This window comes from Loxodonta africana, chromosome 19 (genome assembly GCF_030014295.1).
Source record: "Loxodonta africana isolate mLoxAfr1 chromosome 19, mLoxAfr1.hap2, whole genome shotgun sequence".
In the NCBI taxonomy this organism is placed as follows: Eukaryota; Metazoa; Chordata; class Mammalia; order Proboscidea; family Elephantidae; genus Loxodonta; species Loxodonta africana.
Window position 1 is genome coordinate 20,499,125 of NC_087360.1, and position 13,389 is coordinate 20,512,513.

A 13,389-nucleotide genomic window follows, 5' to 3' on the forward strand; every position below is an offset into this window, starting at 1 on the left:
GGTGACAGAATTTTACCCTACACAGGGACACTTTTTGCACTGTACAGCTGAAAACAACTGAGACCCAAGCCCAGGTTGCTGAGTGGACACTGAAGAGTCCAACCTACAAAGAGCTGCAATAGAAGCGTCACTTTATCTAGAAATAACTGTCAATAGTAATTGGAGGTCAAGAGAGACATGTTCAGCCTGAACTGTTTAAACCCTGAATTGCAGCTATTTCTGGTCACTCGCTGGCAGGTGGCCTGAGATTGGCTCCTGTCACCCTCTGTAATGCATTGAATTGTGTTTCCCCCAAAATATGAGCTGTAAATCCTAAACCCCTATACCTGTGGATATTATCCCATTTGGGAATAGGACTTTTTGTTATGTTAATGAACCGTATCAGTATAGGGTGTGTCTTAAAGCAATCACCTTTGAGATATAAAAAGAGCAGATTAGACACAAAGAAGGAGGCAAAAATGGAGGGGAAGTCAGAGGGCACATGAAGATCTCCAAGGAACCGAGGAACAGAAGGTGGGAAGGAGACAAGGCTCTTCCCTGGGAATGAAAGAAGAAAGAAAGCCTTCCCCTAGAGCTGGTACATTGAATTCTGAGTTCTAGCCTCCTGAACTGTGAGAGGAAACCCTAGTGGCGTAGTGGTTAAGTGCTATGGCTGCTAACCAAAAGGTCAGCAGTTCGAACTCACCAGGTGCTCCTTGGAAACCCTATGGGGCAGTTCTACTCTGTCCTATGGGGTCCCTATGAGTCAGAATTGACTCAATGGCAGCAGGTTTGGTTTGGTTTTGGTTAAACTGTGAGAAAATGAACCTCTGTTCATTAAAGCCACCCATTGGTGGTATTTCTGTAATAGCACTAGGAGAGTAAGACACACCCTTCCTTAAAGTCTTCCTTTAGTAAGGAGCCAAAGTTCTGAGAGACTTTTACATACCCATTATATACCCATTGCCATAGAGTCAATTCTGACTCATAGGGACCCTGTAGGACAGAGTAGAACTGCCCCATAAGGTTTCCAAGGAGCACCTGTTGGATTCCAACTGCAAACCTTTTGGTTAGCAACCGTAGCTCTTAACCCCTAGCCACCAGGGTTTCCAGATTTTTACAAAGAATCTGGAAATTGGATTCATTATGCTGATGTTATTTCATATCTATTTTTAGTAAATACGTGAATCAACAGTCCTGCTATTCATAAAAAGCAACACAAATAGCCTCATCTGTGCTTGTTTCTCCAAACCTGATGTACGTAAAGTCATCTCTCTCTCTTTTTTTAATTAATATTATTGTGTTTCTGGTAAAGGTTTACACAGCAGTTCAGGTCCCCATTCGAGAATTTCTACACAAGTTTTTCAGTGCCATTTGATTACATTTCTCGCAATGCTTTAACATTCTCATGATTTCTGTTCTGATTGTTTTGTTTCCATCAATCTAGTTTCCCTGTCCCTTTACATTCTCATCTTTGTTTTAAAGTAATTGCTGACTGTTTGGTCTCATATAGGTGATTTTTATTTATTTATTTAAATTGTCTTTTAGATAAAGGTTTACAGAACAAACTAGCTTCTCATTAAACAGTAAGTCACATATCGTTTTACGATATTGGTTCACAACCCCACAACTCTCCCTTCTCGACCTAGGGTTCCCTATTACCGGCTTTCCTGTCCCCTCCTGCCTTCTAGTCTTTGACCCTGGGCTCGTGTGCCCCTTTAGTCTCTTCATTTTATGGGCCTGTATGATCTTTGGATAAAGGGTGAACCTCAAGAGTGACTTCATTACTGAGCTAAAAGGGTGTCTGAGGGCCATACTCTCGGGATTTCTCCAGTCAGGCCAGTGAGTTTGGTCTTTTTTTGTGAGTTAGAATTTTGTTCTACATTTTTCTCCAGCTCTGTCCAGGACCCTCTATTATGATCCCTGTCAAAGCAGTCAGTGGTGGTAGGCGGGCACCATCTAGTTGTACTGGACACAGTCTGGTGGAGGCCATGGTAGTTGTGGTCCATTAGTCTTTTGGACTAATCTTTTCCTTGTGTCTTTGGTTTTCTTCATTCTCCCTTACTCCAAAAGGGATGAGACCAGCAAAGTATCTTAGATGGCCGCTCACAGGTCATACAGGTGATTTTTTAAAGGCGCACAGTACTTACAGGTGATATTATTTTTTGAGCCAATTTATTATTTAGCTAAAAAGTGACCTCAGGGCATAGTCTTGGTTCAAGGTTTAAAGAGCGTCTTGGGGAGTCTCCCAGTGTCAACCAGTCTAGTAGGTCTGTGTTTTGTTTTGTTTTGTTTTGTTTTTAAGGAGTTTGAGGGTCTGTTCTACATTTTTCTCCCATTCTACAGGGTTCATATATTGTGGCCCTGATTAGAACAGTTGGTAGTGGTAGCCAGGCACCATCTAATTCTTCTGGTTTCTGGGTAAATTAGGCCTTGGTTCATATAGACTATCTGTCCTATAGATTAGTTTCTTTTTTGAGTCTTTGGTTTCCTTATTTCTCTTTTGCTCCAGACAAGTAGAGACGAATAGTTGTATCTTAGTTGACCACTCACAAGCTCTTAACACCCCAGACACTACTCATAAAACTAGGATGTGGAACATAACTTTATAAATTATATTATGTCAATTAACCAAGATGTTCCATAAGACTCTGGTCCTAAACCTTCAAACCCAGAAATCCAATCCCGTGAGGTGTTTGGTTATATCTAAGAAGTACCTGTAACTGTAACCCCTATGTGCTTTATTATCTATATGAATATATGTGCATACAGCCACATAGATGCATATGCATATGGATACACCTATTTATACACAGAAACCCTGGTGGCATAGTTAAGAGCTATGGCTTCTAACCAAAAGGTTGGCAGTTCAAATCCACCAGGTGCTTCTTGGAAACTCTATGGAACTGCCTCTATGAGGCAGTTCGCTATATTTCAGAATCGAGTCAATGTCAGCGGGTTTTTTTTTTAAATATATATACACACATATATACATACATATACACATGTAAATAGGGTCGCTATGAGTTGAAATCCACTCGATGACAATGAGTTTTTTTTTTATACGCATATATGCCTATATACATACCCACACATATATTTTTTGGTTGTTTTTGCTGTTGTTTCAAAACTATATATGCTATAACAATTACCAACAGGTCCTTTTTCTTCTGTACTCTTTAGCAACATCATTCACCTTTGCAAGCTGTATATGTTTCACCTTCATTGAGTGTTACCTTTCCCATCGCCAAAAATAGCAAGTGTCCACTATCTAGAGAGTGGATCCTCCTCCCCCCTTCCCGGTAACCACGAATGAACATCAGTTTCTGTATATTTACTTGTTTATGTCATTTTGTAAAAGAGAGAACATACAATATTTGTTTTTTTGTAAGTCACTTATTTTGCTCAACATAATGTCCTTCAGGTTCTTCCATGTTCTGAGATGTTTTGGGAATTCGTTTTTCTTTATGGCTGAGTAGTACTCCACTGTATGTATGTACCACATTTTACTTATCCATTCATCTGCTGATGGGCGCTTAGGTTGTTCCCATCTTTTTGCTATTGTGAATAGCACTGCGATGAACTGTTCATGTCGCTTGTATTAGATCCCTAGGGCGTAGATCTAGGAATGGAATTGCTGGGTCATTTATGGCAGCTCTACCTCTAGTTTTTTGAGAAACCACCAGACTTTTCCACAATGGTTGCATCATTTTGCATTCCCACCAGCAATGGATGAAGGTTCCAATTTCTCCACATCCTCTCCAACACTGGTATTTTCTCCTTTTTAAAAAAAAAATCTCGGCCATTCTAGTGGGAGTGAAATGGTATATCCTTGTGTTTTTTTTTTTTTAATTTTTATTAAGCTTCAAGTGAATCCTTGTGGTTTTGATTTATATTTCTCTGATGGCTGATGCTGTCGAGCATCTTTTCATGTGTCTGTTGACTGAATAACCTCTTTGATGAAGCGCCTGTTTCTGTCCTTTGCTGAGTTTTTGCTTGAATTATTTGACATAAAGTCATCTTAAACATGACAAAACCTTTATAAAAACGAGAAGCTATTATTACAGAACAGAGAGAGCCAGATAATTCATCACTTCATTTGTAACTAAGACTTGCATCCACCTTCCAGGGTTGGGGGCTTTGTAACGTTGAATTGTGTTTATTTTTCGTTAAAAAAATATTTGTTTTGGTTGTAGTAATTCAACAGTGAGTGAGCCCTGGTGGCACAATGGTTAAGCGCTTGGCTGCTAACTGAAAGGCTGGTGGTTCGAACTCACCCAGCAGCTCTGCATGAGAAAGACCTGGTGACGGCTCCTGTGAAGATTACGGCCTCCAAAACCCTGTGGGGACAGTTCTACTGTGTCACATGGGGTTAGACGACTTGGAACTAACTTGACAGCACCTAACGACAACAATTCAACACGATCTTATGGATGTTTTTCTAAGTATTAACTATTATAAGCCCATGTGTTTTACCAAAATGAGAGGATACTGCTTTACATCTCCTTTTCTTCTTCGTAATCATTCTAAGTCAATATACAGAAATCTACCTCATTCTTTTTCAATGGTTTCCATTTAATGACTGTACAATAATTGATTATATGGGGGCATTAGACTCTTATCATTCGGCTGAGGAAGACAATGTGCAGATAAAACATGCATTTACCCTCATTTTCAATGCTAATTTAATGAGGCACCAAGGCTTGATGTAGGATCTCTCAATCCCAGACAAACCACATGGACTAAAGGCTTTCCCTCCATTAAGCTAAAAGCACACAAGTGCAGCCCGGCTAACATTCTTCATATCTGGATTTCAGACAGGTTAAACAGTCAAGTTTGGGTTACACTGGGCAAAGCTCAGTTTTACTCAATACTCTTGCTGGAAATAAGCAGCAAGAATATTGCTGGAAAAATTTCAATTTTTATTTGTAATATCCAAGTAGTTATTGACACTTGGGAGATAAATGTAATACCTATAAGACTTTAACACAATTAATTAGAAGTAGAATGAGTAGGATAATATTCTTACAGCCATTTTCTTGAAAGTTTCACTTTCTGAAATCCAATTGGCATGTCAGAATTTATGGAAACTTTGAGGACCATGGACAGCTCCTAAGTTCCCTGAATCACAACCCTCCCCCCAAAAATATTATCATTGAGTTGATTCAGACTCATAGTGACCCTAAGACCCTATAAGACAGAGTAGAACTGCCCCATACAGTTTCCAAGGAGCAGGTGGTGGATTCAAACTGCCAACCTTTTGGTTAGCAGCCCTAGCTCTTAACCACTACGCCACCAAGGTTTCCTATAGCAACCCTATAGCCGAAAAACCCAGTGCCGTCGAGTCAAATCCGACTCATAGCAACCCTATAGGACAGAGTAGAGTTTCCAAGGAGTGCCTGTGGATTCGAACTGCCAAACCTTTCGTTAGCAGCCATAGCACTTAACCACTATGCCACCAGGGTTTCCAACCCTCTAGCAGAGACTAAATAATACAGCACTGATGTGAAAGAGACTGCCTCACACTTTCAAGTAAATGACACTTGGAGAAGCACTCCAAAGGTTTTGTTTTCTTGGTGATGGTGTGGGAGTATATGAGGAGGCCAGGGTTATTTGAAGTTTTGCTTTCCAATGTGCATAATCCACTTTATCTGGTTTGGCTTTGTTGGTCTGTTTATTTAAGGAATGAAAAATCCACAGGAGACAGGGCATTTCTAAACAGAATATCAAGGATCAGTGAAGGGGAACTGGGCGATCTTCATGGCTTTTTCTATGAGAAAAATCTAGAAACTAAAAAAGCTCGGCCATATCAACATGCTCCCATACATGAAAAGAACAGAGGGACTCAACATTTGTTTTAAACCTCACTGTTGGTAACACACGCACAACATATAGTAAGTCAGAAAAACATGGGTTTCAGAGTTTGGCAAAGTCTCCCTCCATTCTTCTCCAAAACTCTGCCATTTTTAAAAGAAAATTATAGAGTATCAAAACCCAAACTTTCAGGCTTATTTATCACTGCTGCTGTGATAGGATATACGAAAGCCACCAACCAAGGCTGAAATGAATAGTAAGCCCAATGACCAAGAGAAGAAAATCCCATTTTCTGCTCACTTGTCCCTGGAGCTGGCAGACAGCCCAACATTGGGGCAGGCATGGGTGGCGGTCAGGGGGAGCCAGGTTGGGGAAACTCAGACATGCTGGCTAGAACTTAAAACTGACACCTGCACAAAAGGGGCCACCTACACCAATTAACTCGAGAAGCCACAGACAGGGAAGGTTCTTGGCCGAAGTTGTCTGGCTCCAGGAAGGGGAGTGAGCGGAGTGGTCTTTCTTTTCCTTTTTGTTGGAGTGCCAGGAAAGGCCCAGAGGAGAGGGTGGCAGCCTTGAGGGAAAGATGGAACTGGAATGGAGAGGAAGGCATGTTGGTACAGTCACTGGAGCCCCCTTCCTTTGCTGTGTCTGGCAGAACTGCTTTTCTAGGTTCCTGGATTTTACTTATGTCCAGATGACTGAGACAGCAGTCCAGAGGTTAAGAGCTCAGGCCGGGAACACAGATCTTGGTTCTTATCCAGCTTGTCTGCTAATTCACTTTGTGACTTCTTAACCTTTCTGAGCTTCAATGCCCTCACCTCTGAAGTGAGGGTGATTAGAACAGTAACTGACAATTACTGAGTTGCTTATGCTTATCAGGCATGTGCAAAGCCAATTTTGAGAGGAGAATTTATTTTATAGATGAGCAAAATGGGGTTCAGAGAGGTTAAGTCACTCACCCAAAATTGCCCAGCTAGGAAAGAGCAGGACCATAGTTTGAAGCCAGGTCTACTCCAGAACCTTCAAGCTGGAAGCCTGTATCAGTGTCCTAAGGCTGCTGTGACAAATTACCACAAACTTGGTGGCTTAAAACAATAGTTACTTATTCTCTCACACTTCTGGAGTTCAAAATTTCAAGATTCTGAAAGCTTCCTTCCCTCTTCAAGCTTCTAGTGGCTCCCTGCATTCGCTGGCTTGTGGCAGCATCACCACAATCTCTGCCTATTTTTCCATGTGTCTCTGTGTCTTCTGTCTCTTCTAAGGACACTTTTGTTAAATTCAGGGCCCACTCTAATCTGGTATGATTTTATCTCAAGACCCTTAACTAATTGCAGGTCACATCATCTTTCTGAGATTCAGTTTCCACAAACATAGAATGGGTGCTTACAGCACATGGTCCTGTGGGGTTTAAAGGAGTCAACCCGTGAAAAGAGCCTGACACTGGTAGGTGCTCCACAAGTTAGAGATACTGGCGATTATCGTAATTTAAAGAGCCCTGGTAAACACTCCAGTCTCCATTCCACCATCTGCACACTCGGACCAACAAATTAGAAAAGGTGGCTTTCTTAGGTGGGTGTAGATCACCCCCTGGTGGAGGAGAGGGAAAATTGACAAAAAGTCACAGTGAAGTTTGGAAGAGTAAGTTCTAAAAGGTTGGGAAGAAGGCAGGGAAGGTAATCTGCACGTGTTGTGTGTCCTAGCAGGGGAGGTCGGAGGATGTCCCCTTAAAAGTGACCAGGAGGAGGTCCTCTCCCCCACCCCAGACATCCCTGGTTATGGGTCTCAGGGTCCTGTGTGCTCAGAAGCACATCTTCTGTGTTCTGCCTCATTTGCCCAGTGTCCAGCTAAAGGCTGCCCTCCCCATCACTCAGGAAGCCAGGGCAGAAGAGGGCTCTGTGCCAGGGCCCAGCCAAGGCACCTCTGCTCTGCTCTGGGCCACACCTCAGCAGTTGGGCTCACATGTCCCTCTGATATCATGTCCTCGGGCTTCACCCAACCATGTGGCTCAGCAGGGATGGATGCCACACCCTCCTGTCGTCTCCTCCCCATACCCTTCTGTCTTTCCTCATGCCCCTGACGACAAGCACTCCTACCTCCTCCTTCTGCCAAAGAATTCAGAGTAATCCAGTATTCTCTCTTTCTCCACAGCAGAGACCCCGGCAAGACCCACATCACAGAGTCATGAGGGTTCAAGGAAAGACATCATGGAAAGCACACGACACGGTGACAGGTGGATAGGAAGTGCCCGAGAAAGGGAAGGGATTGTTACCATCATCATCATCAATGAGAGAAGCAAAAAGCCCATTTTTCCTGGGAACAGCATTTACACATTTATGGAAATTCCATTGTTATATTCATTACTTAAGGTCAGCCTTAAAGACATACATGTTTTAACATTGGTGTTAGACACGAATTTTACTTCTATGAATTAATGGAAATAGAAATAAAAATTAATCATTTTGTCATTGGAAAATGTAACAAACCTGTCAAGTGTCAACATTACTGCTCTGATAGCTAAACCAGTGGTGGCTCAGTGGCAGAATTCTTGCCTTCCATGTGGGAGGCCCAGGTTCGATTCCCAGTCAAGGCACCTGATGTGCAGCCACCACCCGTCCATCAGTGGAGACATGCGTGTTGCTATGATGCCGAACAGGCTTCAGTAAAGCTTCTAGACTAAGAAGGACTAGGAAGAAAGGCCTGGTAATCTACTTCTGAAAATCAGCCAATGAAAATCCTATGGATCACAATGGTTCCCTCTCCACCAGAGCATGGGGATGGGACAGGAACAGGCGGCTTTTCGTTCTGTTGTGCCCAGGGTTGCTGTGTGTCAGGGGCCCACTCAATGGCAGCTAACAACATGATAGTTAAAAAGGACTTAGTAGCAGGGAGAGGACATTTATTGAGTACTTACTGTTTCAATCACCTTTTAATCATCACCACAACCCTATACATTATTAAACCTGCTGTGGAAGGCAGAGGATCAAAGAGGTAAAGTGGCTTGTCCAGGGTCACACAGCTAGTGAGGGAGTCAGACCTTAAATCTGGGTCTCAGTTTCACTCTTCCCACCTCACCATGCTGCCTCTCTCTCTTAAAAACACAAAGCAAATAAATACAATCATTCACAACTGGCCTGGGGAACTGTTTGCAGGAGGAAACCATTTCCGAACCTTGGGAGAAACAGTCTTCCCGCCACAGGCTGCAAATGTCCTCCATCCCCCATACAGCTTCTTTTTGGATCTTGGGAGCAACAATTGCCTGTGGCTCTTCTGGCCTCCCTCCCCCCCTCCCCGCCCCCACAGCACCTGCGCAGGCTGGGCTCTGAGCCAATGAAGGAGCTGGTCCAGGCCCCACTGCCCCAGGTCTGTACCCCTCTCCCACTCTCTCAGGCAGGATCAGAAACCCACCTGAACTAAGCAGCCCACAAAGGAGGATCTGGTGATGATATCCTGGGCAAGACCTGGAGACTGAGAGCAGAAGCAGCCAGCCCAGGAGGCACTGAGTCAGGACCTGGGAGTGGTCAGGACCCAGGACAGCTCCTCTCCTGCCATCTCTCTCCTCTCCTCCCTGGATCTCTCTTCTCCTTCCTTCCCTCCCACCCTTACTCCCTCTCCTGCTGTGTCCGTGTGTGTGTGTGTGTGTGTGTGTGTGTGTGGGTGGGTGGGTGGGTGAGTGTGGGTGTGGGTGGGTGGGTGGGTGGGTGGGTCTGCCTGTCTCTTGGGGTGTTTCTGTGCGTGTATATGTCTCTTGTCTCTCTCTATAAATGCCTGTCCTCCCTATCTCTATACATATCTTTATCTCTTTTCCCACTTTCAATTTCTCTCTTTCTCTTCCTGTTCGCCCATCTCTGCTTCTCTCTATGCTTATTTTCCTGTTTCTGCCAAATGACCTCCCAGTGCTCAGGGTCCAGCATACTCAAGCCAGTAATCATGAATGCCAAGGCCTGGTCTCTGGGAGAAGGAGCTCCAGTGGCACAATGGTTAAGTGCTGAAATGCTAACTGAAAGGTTAGAACCCTTCCAGCAGCTCTGCAGGAGAAAGACCTGGCAATATGTTTCTGTAAAGATTAGAGCATAGAACACCCTATGGGGCAGTTCTGCTCTGTCACATGGAGTCCCTATGAGTCAAAAATCAACGTGACACCCCACAACAACAACAACACCCCCTGGGAGAGGCACCAGTGGTTCTCAGGCATTGTTCAAACACAGAATTCTGGGCCCCACCTCGGAGTTTCTGACTAAGCAGGTCTGGGCTGACCCCTGGGATTCTGCATTTCTAACAAGCTCACAGGTGACGCTGATGATGCTGGTGAGGGGACCTAGAGCGTGACATAATTCTGTTGGAGAAAGTGATTTCTTTCAAGCCTTAAGATTTTAGGACCCCATGACATCAGAGCAAAAAATTCAAAATGTTTAATAATGGTCAACTCTTTACTTTGGGTCTTCCACGGCACATGCATTTAAATGTCCTTTATTTGTTATTCATAATAACATACACCTAGGTTTTTAAAGTGTTTCACTGGTTGGGAAAGGTGACTGCATAATTGGAAGATAAATGCTGGTCTCAAATGTAAGGGTTCTAACAGTTGTTCTCATAGTGGATCATCTACATTTATGTAAAAATCACCACAATTGCACTGTGAGATTTTGAAGAGCAGAACATGACTTGTGTGTGTGTGTGTGTGTGTGTGTGTGTGTGTGTGTAATGTCATTATTTTACTTACAATATAGTTCCATGGAAAAATCTATTCAATCTACAGACAGTTTTCTTTCATCCCTGATTATTCTCAGCCTACAAATGCAGTTAAAACATCTATTTGAAAGGTCTTCTCTGAACATACTTAAGGGCTTTATAAGAGTATTAAAGAGAAGACTAAAAAGACATGGTTTGTGTTTTGGTACAATGTGCCTGTCATACGTCATGTGAACACCCAGCAGGTGGATGGTGTGAGATAAAACAAGGGATTGGATGGATCAACTGAATTGCAAAATAAAAGAAACTGCTCATTTTTTTAGGTCAAATTTTAGATACATGTCCCGTGTGTTTTCTCTTCGAGTGAGCATTGCTCCGATTGACTATGTCACTGTTACTATCATCTCTGCTAAAAGAGACAGCAAAGCCTTGTGATAACAAACGGTGGTCCATCTGCGCACAGTAGAGACTGAATCCTGCCTAGGAAGGCCGTGAGCAGGGAAGGTGCCCACTCAGTGCCAGTGCAGCCACTGTCCATTCCAGCCAGGCCTTCGATCCAGGCTGCTAACACTCATTCAGACCTTTAGTCAGTGAGACAGTTGGGGGCTTCCAGGCTTCATTCCTTAAACCACCAAAGCACCGGCCTAGCTGGCCACTTTCCCAGCCAGGGTTGGTCAGTTGAAGGGGAGGCTAACTCTGGGCAGAGCCATCATGTGACAGTTGGTTTGGAATGTCCTGGGTTCTGAGGCAGCATGGGAGTCAAGCAGACACTGTCACATGGTTGGTCTCCTGATTACCAGAAAGGCTCCCTGCAGGTCAACTGACAAAGTGAAGGTACTGGAGAAGGATGGACACAGGTTGGCCTTCCCCTGGTCCTTAAGAGGGGTTTCATTTGGGCAAAACTGCATTGCATTTTGGGTCTGGGATTGAAACACAGACACGAGGCTGGGTCAGAATTTGGGACTGTCTCTTGGCTCAAGCACCTCTTCCAGGGCATCAACTTTGTGGATGTGGGAAAAAGAAGGAGGGGAGCTCTTGTTTCAGGTATTCAGGGCAGGATCTAGAGGCCCCTCAAGTGTTCAAGGATCTCTGGTCCCAGGGAACCACCTACATTCCCTGTCCCAGATCCATCACTCATCACTGTTGTAACAGTGGACAAATTACTCAGCCTCTCTAAATTTCAGTGTTCTGAACCATAGACTATGGGCAACAGCCTCTTTTCTGCCCACACCACAGGGCTATATGGGAATCAGGTAACAGGTATTCTCCATGAGCTGTAAATCATCTATTTCTGAAAATCTGTCACTGAAATCCCTATGGATCTCACTATTGACTACTGTATGGTTTGAATTGTGTCCCTCAAAAAAGAAATGTAGAAGTCCTAACCCACGTTTATAACCCATGTTTTATAAACAGAATTTATTTGTAAATAGAATTTTTCTTTGGTTGTGTTAATGAGATCATACCAGAGTTGGGTGGGTCCTAAATCTAATCACTTCTGAGTGGTGTCTTAGAAAAAGGGCAGCATAGACACAGAGACATACATATAAGGAAGAGACGATGTGAAAATCTGTCCACACAACAAGGAACACTAAAAAGTGCCAAGGAGGCTAAGTAATGCTCAAAGATACCAACAAGGAAGGACCCTCCCCTAGAGCCAATGCCCTGATTTGGACTTCTAGCCTCCAAAACTGTGAGATAATAAATTCTTGCTCTTTAAAGTCACCCACTTGTGGTATTTTTTGTTACGGCAGCACTAGGTAACTAAGACAACTATATTTGGAGGGCAGCTCAATTTCCCTCATATAACTTGTTTTCAAAATCAGAGAATCAGACTGTGTGGGTCTGGGATTCAGTGTTTGAAATGAAATATTCACTCTCAAATGACACACTTGCACACGTAAAAACACACTTGTGTAGATAGCAGCAGTTGAACTTTATAGTATGGAGAATACACTCACTTCGAACATTCTATGAGGAACCATTGCCATGGTTATGTGGTGGTTACATCTTGCCCTCAGTTGTAACTGGCACTCTGAACACTGATACTTTCAGAGCTTGTAGCAGGAAAAGAAGCTCTCAGCTTCATACTTACAGTCTCCCAAGATGGGAAACCTTAGCTGCTGTACCAGAGGTATGTTCATATTGGCCTTTCAAATGCTGTCTCTCCAAATGGGCTAGTGAACTTTTCTAAAAATATTTTCTCACCTTATTTCCCCCTCTCCAGTTTGTCATGCAGGCTTATAAAAGTGTTTTATGGTTTTGTTTTATTCCTCAATTGATATTTTTGATTCTTCTATCAAGTTGGCTGCCTTTAAATTTTTTCTCCGTTTACAAAACTATAGTATTTCCTATTATATCCTGCACTCCTCAAATTCTCCCCTCCCCTAACTAGGTATTCTCTGGTGAAAATATGGGAAAATATTCTACTTTAATGTAGTTCTACCTCATCATAAACCTATTAAAATGGCTAATTTCAGAAATTTGGCATGAATCCAGATGGGGGAGATGGCTAGGAAGGCTCCAGGGGAAAGCTTTTCTCTCTCTGTTGGCTCCACAGAAAGGTCCTTGGCATCAATTTTCCCCTGGTCTAGGAGCTTCTCAGTACAGGTACCCCAAGTCCAAATGACATGCTCCACTCCTGGCTCTTCTTGCTTGGCAGTAATAAGGTCCCTCTCCTCTCTGCTTGCTTCCCTCTTTTCTATCTCAAAAGAGATTGACTCAAGATACGACCTTATCCTGTAGATTATGTCCTGCCTTATCAATATAACTGCCTCTAATCCTGCCTCATTAACATCATAGTGGTTAGGATTTACAACACATAGGTAATTACATCAGATTCCAAAATCAGTGACAACCACACGATACTGGGAATCATTGCCTAGCCAAGTTGATACACATTTTTGG